Source organism: Symphalangus syndactylus, chromosome 4, assembly GCF_028878055.3.
Source record: "Symphalangus syndactylus isolate Jambi chromosome 4, NHGRI_mSymSyn1-v2.1_pri, whole genome shotgun sequence".
NCBI classification, from domain to species: Eukaryota; Metazoa; Chordata; class Mammalia; order Primates; family Hylobatidae; genus Symphalangus; species Symphalangus syndactylus.
In genome coordinates, this window is record NC_072426.2 from 154,026,470 (window position 1) to 154,052,561 (window position 26,092).

At 35.8% G+C, this 26,092-nt stretch overlaps 1 protein-coding gene across 1 annotated transcript in view; it reads left to right on the forward strand.

The window, feature by feature from the left end:
* TENM3 (teneurin transmembrane protein 3) overlaps window positions 1–26,092 on the forward strand; it is a 2,305,387-nt gene that overhangs the window by 353,643 nt on the left and 1,925,652 nt on the right. Inside the window, exon 5 of the mRNA XM_055276480.2 lies at window positions 20,436–20,490. The gene's annotated coding sequence lies outside the window, so the exon portion shown is untranslated. The remainder of the gene's footprint in view (window positions 1–20,435; window positions 20,491–26,092) is intronic.

The window sequence follows — 26,092 nt, forward strand, 5'->3', positions numbered from 1 at the left end:
TGCTTTGTCCATCCTGTAAAAAATTTTTACTGTTTAATGGATTTTTTATATATTCAGTAATTTAAATATTGCATATTTTAAAGTCAATAGACTTCACTTCTTAGAGTAATGTTAGGTTTACAGAACAATTGAACACAATATATATCATTCCCTCTCTCTCTTCCCCATCAGTTTCCTCTGTTATTAATATCACACATTGGCGTGGTACATTTTTTTACAACTGATGAACCAATGTAATTATTACTAATGGAAATTTATAGTGTACATTAGGCTTCACCCTTTGTGTTGTGTAGTTCCATGGGTTTTGCCAAATACATAATGTCATACAACTGCTGTTACCGTATCACACAATAGTTTCAATCTCCTAAAAATCCCCTCTACTCCACCTGTTCATCCACTCCTCATATTCCCCTCAATCCTGGCAACCACTGATCTTTTTACCCTTTATAGTTTTGTGTTTTCCAGAGTGTCACAGAGTTGGAATCATAGAGTGTAGTATTTTCAGAGTGACTTCTTTTCACATTAGCAATATGCAGTGATGGTTCCTCCATGATTTTTTGTGGCTCGATGGGTCATTTCTTTTGACTGTTGAATAATATGTCTGAATTATTGTCTAGACGTGCCATGATTTGTTTATCCATTCACCTATTGACAGACATCCTGATTTCTTCCCATTTGGGGCAACTATGCATAAATCTATAAACATTTATATGCAGGTTTTTGTGTAGATTATAAGTGTTCAGCTCAGTGCAGTAAACACCTAGGAGCAAAGATTGCTGGATCATGGGATGAGATTATGTTTAGCTTTGTAGACTAAGGCTTTCTTCCAAAGTGGCTGTATCATTTTGCATTGCCATTAGCAATGAATGAGAATTCCTGTTGCTCCATCATGCATCATTTTAAACAATGACAAATGAGAGATGATTTTGCATCCTAGAAGCTTTAATCTGCTTATAGGCATGGGCAGAGAAGAAATATCTTCAGTAGTAGTCATAATTTTATACTATGGTAGCACTACGTCATGTCTAAAAATTATAACAACAGATTATTTACTTTTCTTTGACCAGAGGCCTTATTTTAGAATAAGCTAATGAATAAGAATAATAGTATTAAAATATTTAATGATTACACATTTAGAATGCTGAAATACATTAGTTGATATAAAACAGCTCATTTCACAACTATGCAAGGCATTGTAGGTAATGTTCTACACATATGAGTACTACATAGATTCTCAACTTGAGTGGCATATCCTGGTGACAAAGAAGATGGACTTTGGAAATGTATAATATGGACAAATTACATAGCTTGAACTTCAATTATATTATCTGCAAACTGATTATAATAGTACACTCTGATTAAGCATGGACAATGCCTAGAAATCGGGAACGCATAGGGTATATTTGGTGGAGGATGACAAGTCTGTTTTGTATTATTCTTACAGGACAATACTGTGGAGGGTCCTTAATGTCACTCTAAAGAGTTTGGACTTTATTTGGTGTATGGAAATCCACTGAAGAGTTTTTTAAAGGTTGCTCACAGAAGGTGGCCTATTCAGAGTTTTACTTTAAGATTATTTGAGAATAGAGTTAAAAATTTTGAAAGAATTAATGTATCTTGACATCTCTTCAGAGCCGCACCATTGCCATTCTGTTACTCTTTTCTGTGAATTAGAGAGCTCCTTTGCTCAAGATCTTATCATTTTCTGCATAATTTTCTGGTCTATCCAATATCTTACCATCGTGTCGTTTGATAACTGTGCTGTGGCTGACACTCCTCAGCATTGCTCAGTGCACAACAGTGCAATTGTATGCAGGAGTCTTCTTAATAATCCTGTTATTTCCTCCATAGTTCAGTAAGACAGACTTAGCAAGGTTCTTCTTTTAGTTTCTTTTTTGAGCTATTTTTTTTTTTACTCATTTTGCTTAAATATACCTAATACAGCCATACCCAAAATCTTTACCTCTGCTTCTAATATTTTCCCCTTTTTGGAGCTTAATTCAGCATACTGGACTTCCCTATTTTGATATTCTAATGCTTTACAAAACTAACTTCACCAGCATTGAACTCATTATCTTCCAACCTCCAAGCAGCTCTTCCTGATTACTGTCTCTCTCTGTTAACAGCAATACCTTTGTTTTAGCCACTCAGGCTGCAGGCCAAAGAGTTATGTTTGATTCCTCTTTTCTTCCTGTTCCCAGTATCGCTGTTTATGTTTGTGCAGGTTGTGCACTGCCAAATCTAAGGAGCACCATTACATCATAAGCATTGTGGACTTGTATAACAATTAGGACAATTTTCTATCACATCTTTTTGTGCAGAGCACTGTTTGTCCCTGGCATAAAGGCCTGTCATGTGTTAGTGACAGTCTCGAGGTAGTGAGCAAATTCTTAAAAAGTGGAAGCAGCATAGTATAAAGTCATGCCTCAAATATTTGTTGGTTTAGCAGTCACAGCAATAGAGAAGATTGTGACATCTAAGAGTGGAAAGACTCTTTTATGAATGGAGCATCTATTCAGGCAGAGACAAGAAAGTAATTAAACATGTAGAGATCTGAGATGGAGACAAAAAATGATAACAGTGTGATTTGATTGTATAGGCATTGATCATGTTTTATATTAGAGCAGAAAACACTGTGATAAGATATATTGAATGTAGTCCATTCTGCTTAGCCATTTCCTCTAAAATATTCTGACAAATATTCTCAAGGACAAAAGTGTTCTTAGAGCCTGGGGACTATGGGTCATTGAGATAGTCATGGTCCCTCCTCCCAGTTTTGCTCCACTATGAATTTTGTAGAAAGTTTGCCAGAGGACAAATGTGAGAGACGTTATCTTTCCTACTACAGTGTTTCGAATCAAAATTGTAAATGATGGGAGTTGAATGACAGCTATCATCATATCAGCACGCAGGGCGGATGGCACTGAAAAGAACATCACCAGTGCTCCAGAGACGCAAAATGTTTCCCTGCATACATCATTAGTTTCCCTCCATGGTGTTGGGGGGAATTTTAAGCTGATTTAGTTCCTTGTGTAGTAGGTAGTGGCAGTTGCTGCAGTCTGGCATGAAGTGCAGATTGTTCCACATTGCAGAAACAGACATCATCATTATAATGAGTCTGAAAAGGCCTGTTCATCAGTATGTCAGCCAGTACGATTATGTGACAAAGGGGTGAGAATATCGCCTGAAGGTGACTAGGCCCTCGAAGTCTCAAACATGTTAAAAATAGTAGTTACGATTTGCATAAACCAACAATCTTTGCTATTCCTCTATATTCAGGCCTCTACCAAGATAATTCTTATCTATTTGCTTATTACTTTATACTTGCTAAAGCAGTCAAAAGCAGCCTCATCTTTGGTTTTAGGAAAGTACCATGTGGACAGGGCAAGTTGTATTATCCTGATTTTATGGAAGAGGCAAGTGACATCCAGTGAGATAAAATTGTGGAAATGTCATTATTAACTGAGAACTGAACAGATACCCTGCCCCCATCCCTAGGTTCCTTCATCTATGAGACAGTGCCTCTTTAAAGGTAACTCTTTAAGTTATCTTTGAGATAAGTGGGGAGCATCTCCCACCATTGGGTCTGAAGAGCAGTGTCATGACCACATGAATTTACTCTGTTAACCATCAAGCTGCCAGTGTAATAGATTCTGATGTGATAAACTTACTTCCACATCTCTCTCCTACTTTTCTGTCACTGCACTCAGCTCGTGGATTTCAGCACAAAAAATTATTACCCAAGAGCTGTAGATACAGAGATTTTACATTATTAAACCCAACACTTTGCAATATATGAAGAAAAGCCGTCTTTAACCAAATCTGTATGAGCAACTTTAGTTCAAATCAGTCTTTTGGGTTTCCATATTCCTCTGGGAATGTGAGAGCTAGTAGAAGTTTACTGTTCTTAGAGAGGAGTACACTGGAATCACACTTTAAAACCTCCTTATAGATACAACCGTAGAAGTAAATTGCCTACAACAGAAGTCCTTTCATTCTTCTGTAATTGAATATCTTTGAGTGGAGACCAAGGTGCCCTCTCCCCTTCCTACATTTTCTCCAGGAATTCTCCTCTTACTGTGAACTGTTTTCTCGTGAGTTTCTGTATATATCTAATCTGACATAAAATATGCATACTATAAAAGATTTTCAATTAAGTTCTAATCTGAATTAACCAGACTCTGGTAGACATTTAATAAAAGGCAATTGCATAAAAGTTTAATGTATTCATGTTTTTATTGGGATTTAGGTTAGATCTGTATTTGAAAATGGGATCAGGCACGACCAATCTATTTTGTGATTTTATGAAACATTGTTTATTATGAGTTTCTCCAAATACACTCTGGTTATGTTTATTTATATGTATATGTAGATAATCTACGGTGCATAATAATGATAACTCCTTTTCTTTGAGCTAATATTGCTGCACCCATGTCCTGGGTGTTTTAAAAACAAGAGTTTTCATTTGCCAATCACCTTATTTGATATAAATTAGCAATAATTCCTTTGTTGCTGATTTGTTTTATAGTTCCAAAGGAAACTAAACAGAGATTTACTTTCCATCTCTTTTATGTAGTGTCTCAATAATTTTTGAAAATAAAGAGATAGTTAGCTATGATATAGTATTGGTATAAACCAGATTGAGAGAGAGAGACATACAATTGATAGGTACAGGCAGAATATACACTAAGGCATCCTTAATCTTCAGCTCACGAGTCTGTAATTCATTATCTGATGGAAATATATCTACGCTATTGATTTCCATAAGATGAAGACTTTTGGTTTCTCTAATCATGTCCATTAGTTTCCTCTAGACAGATTAATAATTGTTCACAATTGCTAATGGCAATTGTAGGCATTTAATTTTGCCTCTACCCTTGTGAAGTTGCTACTTGGCAGCATATTTGTGCAGTAGTAGATAAAGAATAATCCTAAGGCAATAAAACAGTCTCCATTTGTTATAGTACTTTGTTTACAAAAGCATCATTATAAGCACTTCAGAGTACAAAACTGTCCACGTACTTGTTTTTAAATTAGAAATTTGTTTTAGACTTTAAGACAGTTTCATTACCTAAGGGACCAAAAACTGATTTTTAAAACTGACGTTACCCAAAGAAGATGAACTTCTTTATTTTCTTTTGACTGTTAAATCTGAACAATGCAAATCTAAACAATCTTTTCAAGAGAATTGCAGTTATTTTTAAGTCCATATGTAGAATGTTTATACATTTATACAATAGATCTTATTTTTCTATTTACTCTTAAATTTCTTACGATTTAGAGTGGTTTTTGAATCTGATATGTGTTAATTCTTTAAGAACATCTTAAAATGTTGCTCTATGATTATTTTAAATTAAGTAGATGTACCTCAGTTCTATTCAATGGCATTCAGTTGCTGAAGAATTGATCAATTATTTTAGAGAAGTTTCTATTGTGGCATAGACCTCAGATTTCTATGGAAGATGTAAAAGTCCTCAATGTTCAGAGTAAAAGTATTGATTGCAAAATGACTTTCAACTCCAAACAAGCTTTGATTTAAATGATAATATCTTCCAATTGCTAAAACTAGATTCAACATTTGATATACCTAAGCATAAATAATTCTTCCATCCTATAAATATTGCCTAAAATTAAGGAACTTATTAGGTAATATAATAATAATTAACGTATATCAACATGCCCATTGCCATAGTTTCTAAGCACACCTAGCCTTAACTGCAATGTAGTCAATGTGGTATTAAATAGGTTTCTTTTTTAGTTCTGTGTACATTTTAAAAGTTTTTTAATAGAATTATACCCCCTTGATAGCCTATTCAAGTGTTGCCATTTCCCTTCCAACAGTGGCTTTATGTGAATTTTCGTGGGAATAAAAGGTTAAGGATGTGTGGTTAAATTTCTCATTTTTTCTCATTATGTGGTGTTGGATGCATTAGAGTATCTGAGAATGAATTTGGAAGCACTTAATTGGAATTATTATTTTGCTTCACAGTATTTATTTTTAAGTCTTTAATATCAAAATAAGTAACAAAATTTATGTAAACATCCAAATAGAAAAGGGCAGGGAAATTCATTTTGTGCAATATTGTTGTATTTGGTATGATTCTTTTTTTATTAAAAATGTCTGTGTGAACAACATAAAATGGAAGATTTAGTATAACATTTGCCTTCTATTTATTTCCACTCTTTAATGCTAATGGCTGTGCACTATGTGCTTTTCCCATTCTTTAGCAGGGACAAATTATTTAGATTTATTTCTCTATTGAGAACTTTAAAGCCACAATATTCATATTGTAAAGAGTTTATCTTTTTTCGTCCTACAGGATAGATGTTTAACAGTTAATTCCTCTTTCTCTTGCTTTTGTTAGTGGTTTCCGTAATGATACATCATTTACCTAACTTTGAAGGACAAATGACACAGCTGATCTTGAAACTTACATACCAGATAATACGTACTGTCATCTTACAGCAAGTTTCATGGTTTTAACATTAGAGAGCCTGATTATTTCTGTTCTTGGTTCAAGTTTGTTGTTTGGCCTTAGTGACGGTACTAGTTAGGGTTCTCTAGAGAAACAAAATCAACAAAATGTTAGAATATGTATGCATGTGTGTGTTTGTACACACATACACAGAGAAGAGATTGAGAGAGATTTAAATTATTGGCTCACAGGATTGTGGAGGTTTGGCAAGCTCAAAATCTGATGTGGTAGGATGACAGGCTGGAGACCCAGGGAAGAGTTGCAGTTTAAATCCAAAGACCGTGTGCTGGAAACATTCCTTCTTGCTTAGGGAAGTTCAGTCTTTATTTTATGAATGCCTGTAAGTGATTGGGTGAGGGTCACTCCCATTATGGAGAGCAATCTTCTTTACTCAAAATCCACCAATCTAAAGGTTAATCTCATCAAGAAACACCTTAACAGAAACACCCAAAATCGTGTTTGACCAAATATCTGGGCACCATGACCCAGGTACATTGATTGACACATAAAATTGTGTTGCTGACATCATGGCGCCCTGTCCTGTGCCTGCGTCTCTTCAGTAGCACTCATACATTCTACTCACAGGACTGCTGCCCTCTTCTGCTTTCTCAGAGGTCTGCAGGGTTTTCTTCCCCGCCTTGAAGTACTAAAGTTATTACTACTAATAATCACTACCATTATGGATAATTATTACAATTGTTTCCCTTTATCCACTGAAACCTCAGTTTCAGTTAGCCGCAGTACGGTACAATAAGGTATTTTGAGAGAGAGAGAGGAGAAATGAGATACCACATTATTGAAGTATGTGATAATTGTTCCATTTTATTGTTAATCTATTACTGGGATTAATTTCTAAATTAAACTTTCTCATAGTGTGTATGTATAGGAAAAGATATAGAATATGTAAGGGTGGGTACTAACCATGGTTTCAAGCATCCCCTGGGGGTCCTGGAATGTATCCTACCAGGAAAAACGCTGTACAATTACTATTGCTACTACTACTCATAGGAACAAATTCCTAAACACCTTCTATATGGTTGGCGGTGAAACATGAGTTATACTCAAATTTTTTTTCCTCTAAAACTCAAAACAGGAAGGTAGTTATAAATATGTTGTAGATGAGGGACCTGAGAGTCATTAGGATTAAGGGGCTTGTCCAAGGCCCGACATTTATGGAGTGGCCAAACCAGATCAGATCCCATGAATCTGTATCTTCTTGATGCCACAGCTTTAATTAAAGGCATCCTTAGGTTGCACACTGTAGAGCAGTCAGCTACAGTTAGCTGTTATGACTTCACAGTGACAAGAGGGGATTTAAATCAAAGCCAAAGCCATTAAGTAAGATACATGAACAAGTTTTGCCACAAAAAGCCCCTTCATCAAAGATTATTATGATAGTTTATGTAATATTTCTTTGAGATTTTTAAAATGGAGAGCCCTTTATTTTGGATAATTCTCAGACTGAGTCTGGCTAGAGAGAGGGAAATTGAATACATCAATAATGTTCTTTCCCCTCTGTCACTTCTGTCTTGCCTTTCATGAATTGATTAGGGGTGATGTTGGAGAGACTCAGATTTGAATTGCTTGTTAAAGAAGATCAAGATCCTCACTGAGGAATTTGGATTTGGTTTCATTAGGAATAGATAAGCTATAGATTCAAGGGAGTGATCATTTTAGAGCCAAATGGACCGGGCATCCTCTATTATGCCCTAACGGCACTACCTCCTACTTCTGAGACAGTCTTTTAGTACTTCCTACATTGTGATCCACTCAGATGTCCCAATGATGTTTAATGTCACCATGTTGTATCCAAGTAGTGTTTCTTTATTATAGTAAATATTCAATTAGACCTAGAAATGTTATCCTTCTCTAATAGTTCTACTAATTGTGAGAACTGATATTATCTTTTTGAGATCACAACTTAGAGCATCCTTAACAATATGGCAGTCTCTATTGACAGTGATACTCAGGGAACAGAACTCACAGAACTTCTTTCCTGCAGTCAGAACAATCCCATTGGAGGCATAAGTAGCTCCACCCATGAATTTTGGAGCCCTGTAGGCTGAGCTACTTGAAATGTAGAATACAGAGGTGTTAGATGCTGACACACATAGAGTTTTCCATTTTGATAGAATCTTGTCTTTCTTTTTAAAATTGGTTCTCTTCCAACTTCACAGGCTCTTTTAAATTTTTTTTAATTTTTACTTTTTGTGGGTACATAGGTGAATATCTTTATGGGTTACATGAGATATTTAGATACAGGTATACAATGTGTAATAATCACATCAGGGTAAATGGAGTATGCATCACCTAAACATTTATCAATTTTTTATGTTATAAGTATTCCAATTATACTCTTTTAATTATTTTTAAATGGAAAATTAAATTATTTTTGACTATAGTCACCCTGCTGTGCTAGCAAATACTAGGTCTTATTCATTCTTTCTATTTTTTTTCCACAGGCTTTTTGAGAGGTTACAAATACTTCTATGTCTTCAGCAGGGAAATTCACATTTTCCTGAATTTTATACAGCATTGACTTTTTAATTTTAAACTTCTTAGAATTGGGAGAATTATTCACTTCATTTTGGTATGATCATGATAACTCATTTTGTTACATCACAATCAGAGTGAGTGTAGCTTTCTTGAAAAGTACTCTTGTAAATGTTGCTTGGCTATCACTTTTGTTATTGTTTTTTTCTTAAATAGGCCTAAATGCCACAAAGTTACAAAATTAATCTTCATTAATTTTTTTAAAACATTCATGAAAATTATACAATCTAGGGATTTCCTTAGAATGTACTTTTCACATCATGGGGATATTTGATAAAAACACAATTTCAGGCCTGGAAAATATTTTGGGGGACCTGACTCCAGTTCCTAATAGTTGCTGGTGGGTTCACTACAATTTTAAGTTGGTAAGCTGCTTAACATTTTAAGACTCACTTTTGTACCCAGCACTCTGTCTAGCACATATTTGACACCCAACATCTAGCATGTAGTGAATGTCCAATAGTTAATTCTATTATTTCTAAAATCATATTATTTCCTGTAGGCAACTCTATCTCTGAGAGTTGTAGAGTCAGAAGTACAGGCCACATGCAGTGGCTCACATCTGTAATCCCAGCACTTTGGGAGGCCGAGGCAGGTGGATCACCTGAAGCCAGGAGTTCAAGACCAGCCTGGCCAATGTGGTGAAACACCATCTCTAGTAACAATACAAAAATTAGCCGGGCGTGGTGGTGTGCCCCTGTAATTCCTGCTACTTGGGGGACTGAGGCAGGAGAATCGCTTGAACCTGGGAGTTGGAGGTTGCAGTGAGCCAAGATTGTGCCACTGCACTCCAGCCTGGGCAACAGAGCAAGGCTCCATCTCAAAAAAAAAAAAAAAAAAAAAGTACAAAACTGTGTCTGACCCTGCAGGAGCTTACTGTCCTATAAAGGAGATAAGCCTTGATAGCCAAATTATAATTTGACTCTCATTGATATTGCCAAAGTACAGAATCATTTAGTCCAACCTCCTCAATTTAGGAGTGATGTGTTTGAGTTCCGGGAAGTGCGATTAGATATGATTATGGTCCGAGAAAGGACTCTTGTTCTATGCCATTCAGCTAAAAAGCAGTGCGTGTAATCCAGGCTGTACTACTTTGTGTATTGGCGCCGGCTCTTAGGTTAAGTTTTTAATGGAACATTTTCATGATTTTAAAAATGTATTAGTAAAAGTGCTAATGGTATTTGTCAAAATGCAGACTCTGTGACAGTATCTGTTCTAAGTGATTTCTTTCTATTTCCTCGAATAATCCCCAGGGCAACCATATGAGTAGGAAAAGTGTAATTCCTGTTTATAATGATGAGGACACAAGATGATAGACAGCATCTTTCCTACCTTTGTAAATCCAAACCTGAATCTTATTCTAGAATCCATGGGATTAGTGTCTGACCATCCTACCTCCCTCATTAATAATGATGATTGTCATCAGATAGCATTGGTCATTGACATTTCATTTCTTTTAGTTCTAGACATTCTAAAATTACCTCATTAATATAGTGTCATTGACAAGTATTGAATATTTTGGATGTTTTTGATTAAAAGACTGACAGATCACTTTTCTTTTTTTCATAACTTAGAAGAAAATTGTTTTATTTCTTGAAATTAATTTATATTTGTATATTTTACTTATTACATCAAGTTATATACCCTTATATAGATATCATTGTGAATGTTTGGATATCATCAGAGTAGAAATTATTACTTTAAATCTTTAATACTTTAAAAATTATATTTCTTTTTTAAATGGAAAATAATCTCATTATTTAACAATGTACTACTGATTAATATAAATTACCACATTTCTTCGAGTTTCCTTTTTTTAATAGACTATATACATATAGTCTATCTATATTTAGTGACAGGGTCTTGCTCTGTCACCCAGGTTGGAGTGCAGTGGTGCAATCACAGCTCACTGTAACTTTGTACTTCTGGGCTCAAGCCATCCTCCTGCCTCAGCCTCTTAAGTAGTTAGGACTACAGGCATGTGCCACCAGGCCCAGCTAATTTTAAAATTTTTCTGTAGAGATGGGGTCTGTGTTTCCTAGCTGGTCTCAAACTTCCAGATTCAAGTGATTCTCCTGCCTCAGCCTCTTAAGTAGTTAGGACTACAGGCATGTGCCACCAGGCTCAGCTAATTTTAAAATTTTTCTGTAGAGATGGGGTCTGTGTTTCCTAGCTGGTCTCAAACTTCCAGATTCAAGTGATTCTCCTGCCTCAGCCTCCCAAAGTGCTGGGATTTCAGGCATGAGCCACTGTGCCCACTGTGTCCTATATTTTTAATAGTTTTAGGTTCACAGAAAAATTGAATGGAAGAAATGGAGATTTTCCATATAGCCCTGCCTCCACACATGCAGAGCCTCCCCCATTATCAACATTGCCCACCAGAGTAATAGATTTGTTGCAATGCACCTACAATAGTACATCATTGTCACCCAAAGTCTTTTCATTAGCCTTCACTCTTGGTGTTATATATTCTATGGGTCCGAACAAAGATATAATGCCATGTGTCCACCATTATAGTGTCATACTGAGTAGATTCACAGCCCTAAAAATCCCATCTTCCACCTATTCATCCCTCTCGCCCTGCAACTTTTGGCAATCACTGATTATTTCACTGTCTTTTCAGAATGTCATATGGTTAGAATCACACACTGTGTAGACTTTCCAGATGAGTTTCTTTCACTTATTAATAAATACTTAAAATTCCTTCATGTCTTTTCATGGTTTCATAGAGCATTTTAAAAAAAAGTTCTTAATAGTATTCCAGTGGCTGTGGAAGTACCATGTCCATTTATGCATTTACCTACTGAAGGGCATCTTAATTGCCTCCCAGTTTTGGCAATTATGAATAAGGCTGCTATAAACATCCGTGTACATGTATGAACATAAGTTTTCAGCTCCTTTGGGAAAGGGAGTATCAGTGCTGGATTGTATGGTAAAAATTTATTTGGTTTTGTTAGAAACTAGTCGCCTACGTTTCAAAGTGGCTGATCCATTTTGCATTCCACCAGCACTGAGAGTTCTTGTTGCTGCACATGCTTCCCAGCATTTGGTGTTGTCAGTGTTCCGGATTTTGGCCATTCCAGTAGGTGTGTAGTGGTATCTCATTGTTTTGTTGTTATCGTTGTTTCAGTTTGCATTTCCCTGACAACATACGATGTTGAGCATCTTTTCATATGCTTACTTGCCATCACTATATCTTCTTTGGTGAGGTGTCTTTTAAGGTCTTTGGCCCATTTTTTAATAAAATTTCTTTTGTCTTGCTGTTGTGTATTACTAATTCTTTGCATATTTTGGATAACTCCTGTATTAGATATATCTTTGGCAAATATCGTCTCCCAGTCTGTGGCTTGCCTTTTTATTCTCTTGACAGTGTCTTATGGAGAGCATACATTTTTACCTTTAATGAAATGCAGTGTACCAATTCTTTCAATCCTAGATTTTGCCTTCATGATTTATCTAAAAAGTCATCGCCAAACCTAAGGTCATCTAGATTTTTTCCTATGTTATTTTCTATAGTTTTTCGTTTTACACTGAGGTCTGAATTCCATTTTTAGTCAGTTTTTGTGAAGAATGTGAGGTCTATTTCTAGATACTTTTTTTTTTTTGCATGTGGATGTTCAGTTGTTACAGCACCATTTATTTAAAAAGACTTTTTTTGCTCCATTGTATTGCCTTTGCTTCTTTGTCAAAGATCACTTGAATATATTTCTGTGGATCTATTTCTAGGATCTCTGTTCTGTTCCATTTATCTATTTGTCTATTACTTCACCAATACCACACTGTCTTGATTACTGTAGCTTTATAGTAAGTCTTGAAGGTAGTGTTAGTGCTTCAACTTTGTTCCTCTCTTTTAATATTATGTTAAACTTTTATTTTTTAAATGAGCAATCTCTACATTTATTTCATTAGAGAAAAGCAGCTTTTATAGTACTATGAAACATGTATTCCAAAGTTTGTATTGCTTTCCATTGAAGTATAATTTTCTTGAATTTGAATAGTCAATATTAGATATACATTCTCATTTTTTCATATTGTAAAAATCCATATAATTTCCTACTTTGACATCTATTAAGATAAAATAAAAAACATTAAAAACCAAACATCTACCTAAAAAAAAATTGAACTACCCTATGATCTAGAGATCACTACTGAGTATATATCCAAAAGAAATGTAACAGTACTTAGAGATATCTGCATTCTCATGTTTATTGCAACATTCACAATAGCCAAGAAATGGAATCAACTTGTGTCTATCAACAGATGAGTGGATAAAGAAAATGTGGTTTATATACACAGTGGAATACTATTCAGCCATAAAAAGCATGGCATCCTGTCATATTCAACAATATGGATGAACCTGGAAGACATTATATTAAGTGATAGACAACAGACGCAGAAACTCAAATATCACAGAATCTCACTCATATGTGGAACCTAAAAAGTTAATCTCCTGGAAGTAGAGAATAGAAGAGTGGTTACCAGAGCCCGGGGGAAGGTAAAAGTGGGGGTAATGAGGAGAGACTGGTCAACAGGTAAAAAGTTACAATTAGATGGGAGGAACAATTTCTGATGTCCTATTGAACACTAGGGTGAATAGTTAACAACAACACACTGGAGCCCTGGATATTTTAAAATACCCAGGGGAGAGGATTTTTAATGATCTTACTACAAAGAAATGATACGTGTTTTAGATGATGTTTATCCTGATTTGACCATTACACAAAGTATACATGTATACAAGTGTTGACCCTAATTTGGTCACTGTACAATGTATACATGTACAGAAACATCACAACCCCATAAGTATGTGCAATTGTGTCAATTAAAAAATATACTTATAAAATTATATTAATGGAAAAGTGACCCTTATTTTATAGAGATTAAAAATAATTTTTTTTTTTTTGAGAAGAAGTTTCGCTCTTATTGCCCAGGCTGGAGCTCAACGGCACCGTCTCGGGTCACTGCAACCTCTGCCTCCTGGGTTCTAGCGGCTCTCCTGCCTCAGCCTTCTGAGTAACTGGGATTACAGGCGCCCACCACCGTGCCCAGCTAATTTTTTTGTATTTTTAGTAGAGACGGGGTTTCACCATGTTAGCCAGGATGGTCTCGATCTCCTGACCTCGTGATCTACCAGCCTCGGCCTCCCAAAGTGCTGGGATTACAGGCATGAGCCACCATGCACAGCCTACAAATTCTTATAGAAGAAAAAAAACCTATTCTATTGTTAAATATATTGGATAGATTTGATCCCTACACTCTCTCAGTTGAGGTAACCGCGTTCTGTTCATGCCTGCTTTCCATGTGTTGGATAAGGACTATACTCTGTTTATTTTTAGTGTTTTAGCAGCTGAGCACAGGGGAGGCAGTAGGTGAATGTTGGAATTAGGAAAGAAGGTAAGAAGAAAGAGTGGAAGAGCCAAGAAGAGTAGTAAAGAGAACATGATGTTAGCTAAACAATAAATACAACTTTTTTTTTTTTTGAGACGGAGTCTCACTGTGTCACCCAGGCTGGAGTGCAATGGCGAGATCTCAGCTCACCACAACCTCCACCTCCCGGGTTCAAGAAATTCTCCTGCCTCAGGCTCCCGAGTAGCTGGGATTACAGGCATGCGCCACCACGCCCGGCTAAGTTTTGTATTTTTAGCAGAGACAGGGTTTCTCCATGTTGGTCAGGCTGGTCTCGTACTTCTGGCCTCAGGTGATCCGCCACCTTGGCCTCCCACAATGCTGGGATAACAGGCATATGCCACCGTGCCTGGCCAATACCACATATTCTTATCGAAATGCTATTATTTTACATATACTCTTTTTAGCAGGAGAGAGGCCCTATTCTCTGAGATTTCTTCTTAATGATGCTAAGGCCAAAACGATGTACTTTGGGATTAGAAGGAACTGATTACATGAAAAAATAGATTACATGTCCCCAGAACAAGCAGGAAAGATTATTAGTGTGAAAGATTTGTAAGAATTCAAATAAACCCAGAAAGGGATGATAAAATAACTTAGTAGATTATGGAAAATGTTAAAAGGATGATAAATGACAGCCTAAGATAACAAAGTAATACATTAAAGGGGAAAAATGTTGAGAAGTGATTCTGAACTAAAGGAGCACGGAGCACTTGAAGCTATGGATTCTCTGCAGTAGCTGGCAGCTATGTTTCTCATCTGGCGAAGGCTTTCTTTGTGGCTTGCCCTTTCAAAGTGCCACCTAGACACCCCACTGCAAAACAGAGTGGTGGCATTGGGCTTCCCTTTTCTCCATCTACTGGGAAGAGTCAATGGATTACCTCTTCTGAGCATCTCATATCATGCCCTTCCCATAGCCTAAGGCCACCACTCCTTATAGATGTATTTTGCCCTCTTTGTCCTATGAGCCAGATTAACTGAACTGTAGGAAAATATGGCTTGTGTTCTCTCGTCCTCCTTGAGAGTTACCGAAACCATGGCATTCCAACCACAACACTATTGGCATTTTGGACTGGATCATGTTTTGGGGGTGGAGGGTAAGGCTGTCTTGTGTATTACAGAATCTGTGGCAGCCTCTCTGGCCCCTGTCCACTGAATATGAGTAGTACACCCCCGGTGTTGATGCTGAAAAATGTGACCAGACACTGCCAAACTTTCCCTAGGGTAAAAATCACCCCTGGTTGAGAACCACTGTGCTAGATAAAGATTATGCTTATTTTCCCTCTTCATCGAATACTATGCTTTATTTTCCAGTGTATTTGCTGGGCTTGCCCTGATTCATTCTCTCACTGGAACCACAGGAAAGAATTCCAGGGTAGTTTAGTTCTTCATTGTGGAACCAACCAGTCCCAAAGGGGGTTGACCAAATTACTTTGACCTTATCAGCATAAAAATATTTCATAGGATTTTTAACTGTCATTGCACACCACAGAAAAGGATTAATAATCCAATAGTTAGAACATGTGGTCAAAATGTAATGATGTAGTAGTAAAAATATAGCTGAAAATGATAGAAGATATGTTGTTTTTCACTGAAATCATATGGGAAACTATTGGTTAAAAACATGAAGAATTTTTTTTTGGCTTTATTCTATCAACCACATAGTTATTTCCAGCAAACCTTGCCTTTGAAAATGACTATACAAAGAACAATTGTCAAAATCTGGAAGTGTTTTTTCTGTTTCCCATAATGGGATATTGTAGAAAATGAACATTAGGGATTACATTCCTAATCCACTCCCCAAGTCAGTGGTGCCATATGGGACTGCGTAATGTACCCACTTTCATGCAGCCTATTTTAAGCACCCAAGTTTGATGATAAAGAAGTTAATGTGGTTTCCAGTAGTGCCTAACATACACTCAGGGAGTAGCTCACGCTGGGAGAACCTGGCTCATTATGGATTATTTTGTAGCATCAGTCATGCTATGAGATGACAAGGCTTTATAAGACAAATATTATGGACCAATCTTCAGAGGCTAGCGCTACATGCAGCCAAAAATCCTCATTGGCAGAACAAAACTGAAAGCCCTTAATGAATTGTTACTGTGGCAGCATACTGTCAAATTATGCACTAATAGCAAAAGAGCTAGAAAACCACACCAAGAAACCAGCATGCCTTTTGGCAAGCCAGAAATCAGAATCTGGTGCTGAACTTCCAAACATTCTAAAGAAGAGAATTAATATCAGAGAAAGCCAAAATCTTGTGCATACTCTCCGGGTATTTGGGTGTGAATCCTAGAGTAGCTACTTGAATGATTTTTTTTTTTCCTTTCTTTTTTTCTTCCAAATGTAATTAGATGTTAGTGGATTTAACAATAAAAGACATGCCAAAAGGATAATGACTGTCCTTGGGACCAGAGTCACGTTTTAAGGAACAGAGTTCTACTTTAAGCATCAATTCCCATGCTATATTAACCTCTGTAGTTTATGAAAATTATTCCAGGATGTGGAAGAATTTTAAGGCAATTCACATATAGGAAGGGTGACCAGATGTCCTCGATTTTTTAGGAACGAGCCTGTATTTTAAAATTTTTACCATTGGAATATAACTGTATTAAAATCATTCTCAAACTGAATCATGTTGTAAATCACCTAACATATCAGAAAATCAGGTTTAAATAATATCTACACACACACAACACCCCCCCACACACACACATAAAGCATCTGGAATAATGAAGATATACAAGTTGTCTGTAAGGTTTCATTTATCTGTAGTATTTTTCTCTTAAGCATCTGTTTCAGGGTTGTGTTTCCCAACCAGTTTCCTAAAGTTTTGGAATATACTTTGCAAACTTTGCCTAAAACCAATCTCTTTCCTTTCCTTTTCCTCAAGTTCTCTACGTTGTTTCTTCTCTTGTATTTCCCCCTTTTTTTCCCAGCAGACTTACAGCTTCTCATGTTTCTTCCCCCCGTGTTTTGAAATGAAAAAGTATGGAAATGCAGAAGTGGACTTTGCTCCCTGAAAACCTCAAGGTCTCATCAAGGTGGCTTCTGAAACCACAGGTTGGGAGGGAATATGAAGAGAGGAAAGGGCAGGGCCCTAGGGCCTCCATTCCAACTTCTGTGACAGCCATTTTCAAATAATACATCATTTAATGAAATATTTTTATAACTTGAAATAGCTCAACAATAATAGGTCAACACAGTGTTACCAAGTAGAGTGTGCCTCTGTAGGGTATTTGACCAAAGGAAAAGCAGTCCTTTAGTGACAAATAGAAGTATAGAGAATGTTGAAGAACTTCACTGTAGGGGGTGTTTTATTTCATGATTACTCTTCCTTTAACCACCTGAGTACAATCTAAATCTAAAAATCAGGAACTACCTATTTCCTCCTATTTAGTAGTAGCTTCTACTCTCCGAATACCTCTAGCAAGATGGAACACCTTATATTGCCTTAACAGCAGCAAAGCATGGGTGGTACTAAAGTATTTCCATGGAGTAGGAAGATATTTTTAATTACAAAAATAATAAAGATGTAATTATATAGTGAAACTAAGAAACTAAAATTTTTCTAAAATGATATCTCTATTGTCCCAAAGAAAGACTATATATCTCAGGAATCTATATAGCTAGAAAATATTTTTATGGAGAGAAATAAGGTATCTTTTAAGATATTTTATACTTGATATCGCTTCATTTTCACTTAAAAGTTATACTTTTTATGTATTAAATAAAAATTTAATTATAAAATTAAAAAATATTGGCCGGGCGCGGTGGCTCACGCTTGTAATCCCAGCACTTTGGGAGGCCGAGGCAGGCGGATCACGAGGTCAGGAGATCGAGACCACGGTGAAACCCTGTCTCTACTAAAAATACAAAAAATTAGCCGGGCGTGGTGGTGGGCGCCTGTAGTCCCAGCTACTCGGAGAGGCTGAGGCAGGAGAATGGCGTGAACCCGGGAGGCGGAGCTTGCAGTGAGCCGAGATCGCGCCGCTGCACTCCAGCCTGGGTGACAGAGCGAGACTCCGTCTCAAAAAAAAAAAAAAAAAAAAAATTATAACAATAGATTTTAAAGAGTTGCCCTACATTAATAAAAATGAAGTTTGAGATTCATAGGAAATGTTGTCAAAATGCTAACATTTTGGTAAAGAGCAGAAGTCAGTGATTATTAATTTTTATTCAAGTCCTCTAAATTTAGTCTCAAAATAATGACCATTTAATAGCTTTTTGAATAAGAGGCTTCATGATAAACCAACTAAGTTATTATTTACCTTGGTATCTCTTTCTTGAGCAAATAACTCTTAAACTCTAAAATCTGATATTGTTTTGCCTGTATCGTGAAAGACTGCTTCTTAAATTTATTATAGAAATTTTAAAACATTTTATTTTCTTTTAAAAATATTGATGTCTTCAAATCCAAGTTGCATGATTTAAAAATTAGCATAGTAGATAAATGTATAAAATATTTTAGGTTACACTATATCAGCAGATTTTTTGCTGTTATTGAGACAGAGTCTCACTTCGTTGCTTAGGCTGGAGTGCAGTGGTGCGATCTTGGCTCACTGCAACCTCCACCATCCAGGTTCAAACGATTATCATTCCTCAGCCTCCAGAGTAGCTGGGATTACAAGTGCACACCACCATGTCCGGCTAATTCTTGTGTTTTTAGTAGAGACAGGATTTCGCCTCCTGGCCTCAAGTGATCTTTGTGCCCCCCAAAGTGTTGGAGTTAACAGGCGTTAGCCACTGTGCCCTGCCAATGCTGTCAGATTTTGATTACCGCCCCCAACTCCCGCCAAAAAAAAAAAAAAGAAGATTGTTAAAATAACATGGTTCCAATTCTGAATTAAATACTTCCTTTTCTATTGTATAAAGTAGAATATATTTTGGCCTGATGTACCTTTTAAAACTGTTTGAAACAGATTACTGGAAAAAGATTTCAATAGCTGCCTTGTGCTCTTAACATCAGCTGGGAGAGGAACAGAAATTAAAAAGAATAGAGACAAAATGAAAATGCACAATTACGATGAAATAATATTACTGTCCAAATCAAGTCTTAATATAATTAGAGCATATTTTAGATATTTTCATAGAAATAAAAACATCTCTTAAGAGTAAACATTTGTTTTATTAAAGCATAGTTTCAGGTGATTTTATTTGTGATTTTAGATGTCTAATGCAAGCCATGTTGTTGCTTTCTGCATTTGGTACATTACGACCATAAAAAGTAAAATTAGCATTTAGGAAATAATTCAAGAAAAAGATTCCTCCAATAATATTTGCCCCATTGAGCTGGGTAATTCTTGTAAATTGGTCTTTTGGCCTGAGTGATTTAGATAATTACTTAAGTTCTCTATTTCAGGTTGAATATTCAGATACTACTCAACATCAAATACATGATAAATCATTTATTTTTTCTTCAGAAAATTGATCAAATATTGAGTGAAATAATGTACTTGACCTGTATATTGCAGCATATATTTTCTAATTCTTCAAAAATAGTAAAAATAGTGTCTCTAATTTGATTAGATCTAATTAGATTTTGATTATTTTTTTCTCTTGCTTATTTTCAAGTTTGATGAATTAAGAAAGATTCGTTGAAGCAAAGACAATTTTGGATAAACATTAAAACATAAATCTCTAATGAGAATGAAACTAAAACTTCTTTATGCCCTCAATATAAACCAATGATCAGGTTATTTATAAACATTATGGGGAAAAAATGAATGCATTCTTTTTTCCAAATAAGGTATTTTTATTTTTCTGTAATTTAAATTTTCCTTTTTTTCTCAGTAGTATTTAGTATTTTTAATTTCTGATGTACATTGAGAAATAATTCTCACTGCCTTTTGTAGTTTTTAATTTATGAAAATAAACTAAAACCACGATAATACAGTTATAATATTTATGAACATAAAAGAATCTTATTAGCTATTATAATTTAGACTTTATTGTATTTTAAATTAACCTATTCATGTTTTTGTGACTTTTTAACAGGCAGTAACTTCAAGGTGTTGGGGTGGATGTAGATTTTTGCTGCAAGGAAATAACAGTAAGTGTTTATATATATGCAATAACTTTTTAAAAACTACAACCTCTCAATATTTGGAAATTCACTATTGCTTAAATGCATGAAAAAACTTAATATGATTACTTAAATTTTATAATTTTGATACAATTTATTTACTGTAGTGATATTTCTCATAGAATTCTAATAGATTAAAAGAAGGTCATTTTAATAATGAAGAAATCGAAACCCGTGGCCAATACTTTCCATTTTGTTCATTTTATGTGAGTTTTGCTACGTAAATTTCACTTGTACATTTACATCGATTTTCTCTTTGAATAGCTGACTTACACAGATTCCCAGTTTTCTGTGGGGAACTATTTGACAATTAATTTTCAAATTTTGGATTGGAAACATTTATTTTGCATAACAGCTTCTTTAATTTGAGCCACTCGAATCTTTAATATTTCTGCATGTTAAATAGTTTTCATGCAAATACAAGTCAATAACTCATATTAGTTTCATGAAAAGTGAGAAAGGGGCATCTGTCTCCTAATTAAACTGATGTGATAAAGTGAGGTGGAATAGTTTCTCGGTTTCTCTAAAATGTAATTTTCATAATCATTTAAATTTATGTTTATTTCAAATGTAAAACATGGGTAACTTTTGTTTTACCTGCCATCTGAGGTTATCTTTGTCACTTCCTTTTCATTAATTACTTGGGAATTATCTCTACTCCAAGTTGAACAGGGAAATATCATGCGCAGGCTCTTTGCTCATTTAGGAGTTAAAGCAATTTAAGATATGAGGTTTAAAATGGAAAATCTCTTTGAAAGGAGAAGATGTGATTCGTTTGCACAGGTATCTGTTTCACTGAAATTTTTAGAGAGAAAAAAATGTGTTCAACATACTGAATTCTTGATCTTTAAAATAGTTCAGATTTCTGTTATCTACTTGGATTGCTGCTGAGTGTTCAATCTGGGCTCTGCCCTGGCTTCTGTTCCCTACTAATACCATTTCCTGAGTGGCTTCTTAATTCAACAATTAAACTCTGGTAATATTCCTGCCCAGTGATCTGTACCTTTACATGGCATCCTGGGCCATTACAATATCTTTCATGATTACAATAAATAAAATTTTGTTTTTTGTAGAATAGATAATGATGATTATCCTTACAAAATACATGGCTCATTCAGAGATGTGCTGTATTATAAAAGAAATGACTTTCTATTTTGGGGATTATAACTTTGCTATTTGATTAATATAGCTGGAAAAAAGGGTTTTGGTAATAAAGTATTTTAATTTTTAGAGAGTATTAGCTGGCATTAGCTTTATGAGAGCCTAAACAGAATATAAAATTATTGGCAAAATAAATAACTCAAACTACTTCTCTGTCTTACTGTGGGTAGGGAAGGTAAGAAAGGGCAGAGAAAATACTCACATAAACAAGAATTATGAAGAAATTCATCTCTTTTGTTTAAGGTTTAACTGCCTTTTAATTGTCTTATCTCCTCATTCCATTTCTTTTATTATTATTATTATACCTTAAGCCCTGGGATACACGTAAGAACGTGCAGGTTTGTTACACAGGTATACATGTGCCATGGTGATTTGCTGCACTCATCAACCCATCATCTACACTAGGTATTTCTCCTAATGCTATCCCTCCCATTGCCCCCAACCCCCAGCAGGCCCAGTGTGTGATGTTTCCCTCCCTGTGCCCATATGTTCTCATTGTTCAACTCCCACTTAATGAGTGAGAACATGTGGCGTTTGGTTTTATGTTCCTGTGTTAGTTTGCTGAGAATGATGGTTTCCAGCTTCATCCATGTCGCTACAAAGGAAATGAACTCATTGTTTTTTATGGGTGCGTAGTATTCCATGGTGTATATGTGTCACATTTTCTTTATTCAGTCTGACATTGATGGACATTTGAGTTGGTTTCAAGTCTTTGCTATTGTGAACAGTGCTGCAATAAACATACGTGTGCATGTGTCTTCATAGTAGAATGATTTATAATCCTTTGGGTATATAGCCAGTAATGGGATTGCTGGGTCAAATGGTATTTCTAGTTCTAGATCCTTGAGGAATCGCCATACTGTCTTCCACAATGGTTGAACTAATTTACACTACCACCAACAGTGTAAAAGCATTCCTATTTCTCCACATCCTCTCCAGCATCTGTTGTTTCCTGACTTTTTAATGATCGCCATTCTAAGTGGAGTGAGATGGTATCTCATTGTGGTTTTGGTTTGCATTTCTCTAATGATCAGTGATGATGAGCTTTTTTTAATACGTTGGCCACATAAAGGTCTTCTTTTGAAAAGTGTCTGTTCATATCCTTCACCCACTTTTTGATGGGGTTGTTTTATTCTTGTAAATTTGTTTAAGTTCCTTGTAGATTCTGGATATTAGCCCTTTGTTCAGATGGATAGATTGCAAAAATTATCTTCCATTCTGTACATTGCCTGTTCACTGTGATGATAGTTTCTTTTCCCGTGCAGAAGCTCTTTAGTTTAATTAGATCCCATTTGCCAATTTTGGCTTTTGTTGCAATTGCATTTGTGTTCTAGTCATGAATCTTTGCCCATGCTTATGTCCTGAATGGTATTGCCTAGGCTTTCTTCTAGGGTTTTTATGATTTTAGGTCTTAGATTTAAATCTTTCATCCATCTTGAGTTAATTTTTGCATAAAGTGTAAGGAAGGGGTCTAGTTTCAGTTTCCTGCATATATCTAGCCAGTTTTCCCAACATCATTTATTAAAAAGGGAATCCTTTCCCCATTGCTTGTTTTTGTCAGGTTTGTCAAGGATCAGATGGTTGTAGATGTGTGGTGTTATTTCTGAGGCCTTTGTTTTCTTCCATTGGTCAATCTGTTTTACCAGTACCATGCTGTTTTGTTTACTGTAGCCTTATAGTATAGTTTGAAGTCAGGTAGTGTGAAGCCTCCAGCTTTGTTCTTTTTGCTTAGGATTGCCTTGGCTATACAAGCTGTTTTTTGGTTCCACATGAAATTTAAAGTAGTTTTTTCTAATTCTGTGAAGAAAGTTAATGGTAGCTTGATGGGAATAGCATTGAGTCTATAAATTACTTTGGGCAGTATGGTCATTTTCACAATATTGATTCTTCCTATTCATGACCATGGAATATTTTTCTATTTTTTTTTGTTCTGTTTTATTTCCTTGAGCCATGGTTTGTAGTTCTCTTTGAAGAGTTACTTCACATTGCTTGTAACTTGTGTTCCTAGGTATTTTATTCTCTTTGTAGCAATTGTGAATGGGAGTTTGCTCATGATTTGGCTCTCTATTATTGGTGTATAGGAATGCTTGTGATTTTTGCATATTGATTTTGTATCCTGAGACTTTTCTGAAGTTGCTTATCAGCTCAAGGAGTGATTGGGCTGAGACGATGGTGTTTTCTAAATATACAGTCATGTCATCTGAAGAGATAACTTGACTTCCTCTTTACCTCTTTGAATATCCTTTATTTCTTTCTCTTGCCTGATTCCCCTGGCCAGAACTTCAAATACAATGTTGGATAGGAGTGGTGAGAGTGAGCATCCTTGTCTTGTGCCAGATTTTAAAGGAAATGCTTCCAGCGTTTGCCCATTCAGTATGATATTGGCTGTGGGTTTGTCATAAATGGCTCTTATTATTTTGAGATATGTTCCATCAATACCTAGTTTATTGAGTGTTTTTAGCATGAAGGGGTGTTGAATTTTATTGAAGGCCTTTTCTGCATCTATTGAGATAATCATCTGGTTTTTGTCATTGGTTCTGTTTATGTGATGGATTATGTTTATTGATTTGCATATGTTTAACCAGCCTTGCATCCCAGGGATGAAGCCAACTTGGTCGTAGTGGATAAACTTTTTGATGTGCTGCTGGATTCGGTTTGCCAGTATTTTACTGAGGATTTTTGCATCGATGTTCATCAGGGATATTGGCCTGAAGTTTTCTTTTTTTGTTGTGTCTCTGCCAGGTTTTGGAATCAGGATGATGCTGGCCTCATAAAATTAGTTAGAGAGGAGTCACTGTTTTTCTATTGTTTGGAATAGTTTTAGAAGGAATGGTGCCAGCTCCTCTTTGTACCTCTGGTAGAATTCGGCTGTGAATCCATCTGGTCCTGGGCATTTTTGGCTGGTAGACTATTAATTACTGCCTCAATTTCAGAACTTGTTACTGGTCTATTGAAGGATTTGGCTTCTTCCTGGTTTAGTCTTAGGAGGGTGTATGTGTCCAGGAATTTATCCATTTCTTCTAGATATTCTAGTTTATTTGTGTAGAGGGGTTTATAGTATTCTCTGATGTTAGTTTGTATTTCTGTGGGAACAGTGGTGATCTCCCCTTTATCATATTTTATTGTGTATATTTGATTCTTCTCTCTTATTAGTCTGGCTAGCGGTCTATTTTGTTAATCTTTTCAAAAAACCACCCCCTGGATTCATTGATTATTTGAAGGGTTTTTCATGTCTCTATCTCCTTCAGTTCTGCTCTGATCTTAATTATTTGTCTTCTGCTACTTTTTGAATTTGTTTGCTCTTGCTTCTCTAGTTCTTTTAATTGTGATGTTAGGGTGTTGATTTTTAATCTTTCCTGCTTTCTCCTGTGGGCATTTAGTGCTATAAGTGTCCCTCTAAACACTGCTTTAGCTGTGTCCCAGAGATTCTGATATGTTGTGTCTTTGTTCTCATTGGTTTCAAAGAACTTTGTCATTTCTGCCTTAATTTCATTACTTACCCAGTAGTCATTCAGGAGCAGGTTGTTCAGTTTCCATATAGTTGTGCAGTTTTGAGTGAGTTCCTTAATCCTGAGTTCTAATTTGATTGCACTGTGGTCTGAGAGACTTTGTTATGATTTCCATTCTTATGGATTTGCTGAGCAGTGTTTTACTTCCAATTATGTGGGTCAATTTTAGAATAAGTGTGATGAGGTGCTGAAAAGAATGTATATTCTGTTGATTTGGGATGCAAAGTTCTGTAGATGTCTATTAGGTCTGCTTGGTCCAGAGCTCAGTTCAAGTCTTGAATATCCGTGTTAATTTTCTGTCTTGTTGATCTGTCTAATATTGACAGTGGGGTGTTAAAGCCTCTCACTATTATTGTGTGGGAGTCTAAGTCTCTTTGTAGGTCTCTAAGAACTTGCTTTATGAATCTAGGTGCTCCTGTATTGGGTGCATATATATAGGATAGTTAGCTCTTCTTGTTGCATTGATCCCTTTATTATTATGTAGTACCCTTCTTTGTCTTTTTTGATCTTTGTTGGTTTAAAGTCTGTTTTATCACAGACTAGGATTGCAACTTCTGTTGCTTTTTTTTTTTTTTTTTTTTTTTTTTTTGCTTTCCATTTGCTTGGTAAATATTCCTCTATGCCTTTATTTTGAGCCTATGTGTGTCTTTGCATGTGAGATGGGTCTCCTGAATAGAGCACACCGATGGGTTTTGATCCTTTGGAGGAGAAGAGGCATTCTGGTTATTGGAATTTTCAGCCTTTTTGTGCTTATTTTTCCTCATCTTCGTGGATTTATCTACTTTTGGTCTTTGCTACTGGTGACCTCTGGATGGAGTTTTTGCATGGTCATCCTTTTTGTTGATGTTGATGCTGTTGCTTTCTGTTTGTTAGTTTTCCTTCTAACAGTGAGGCCCCTC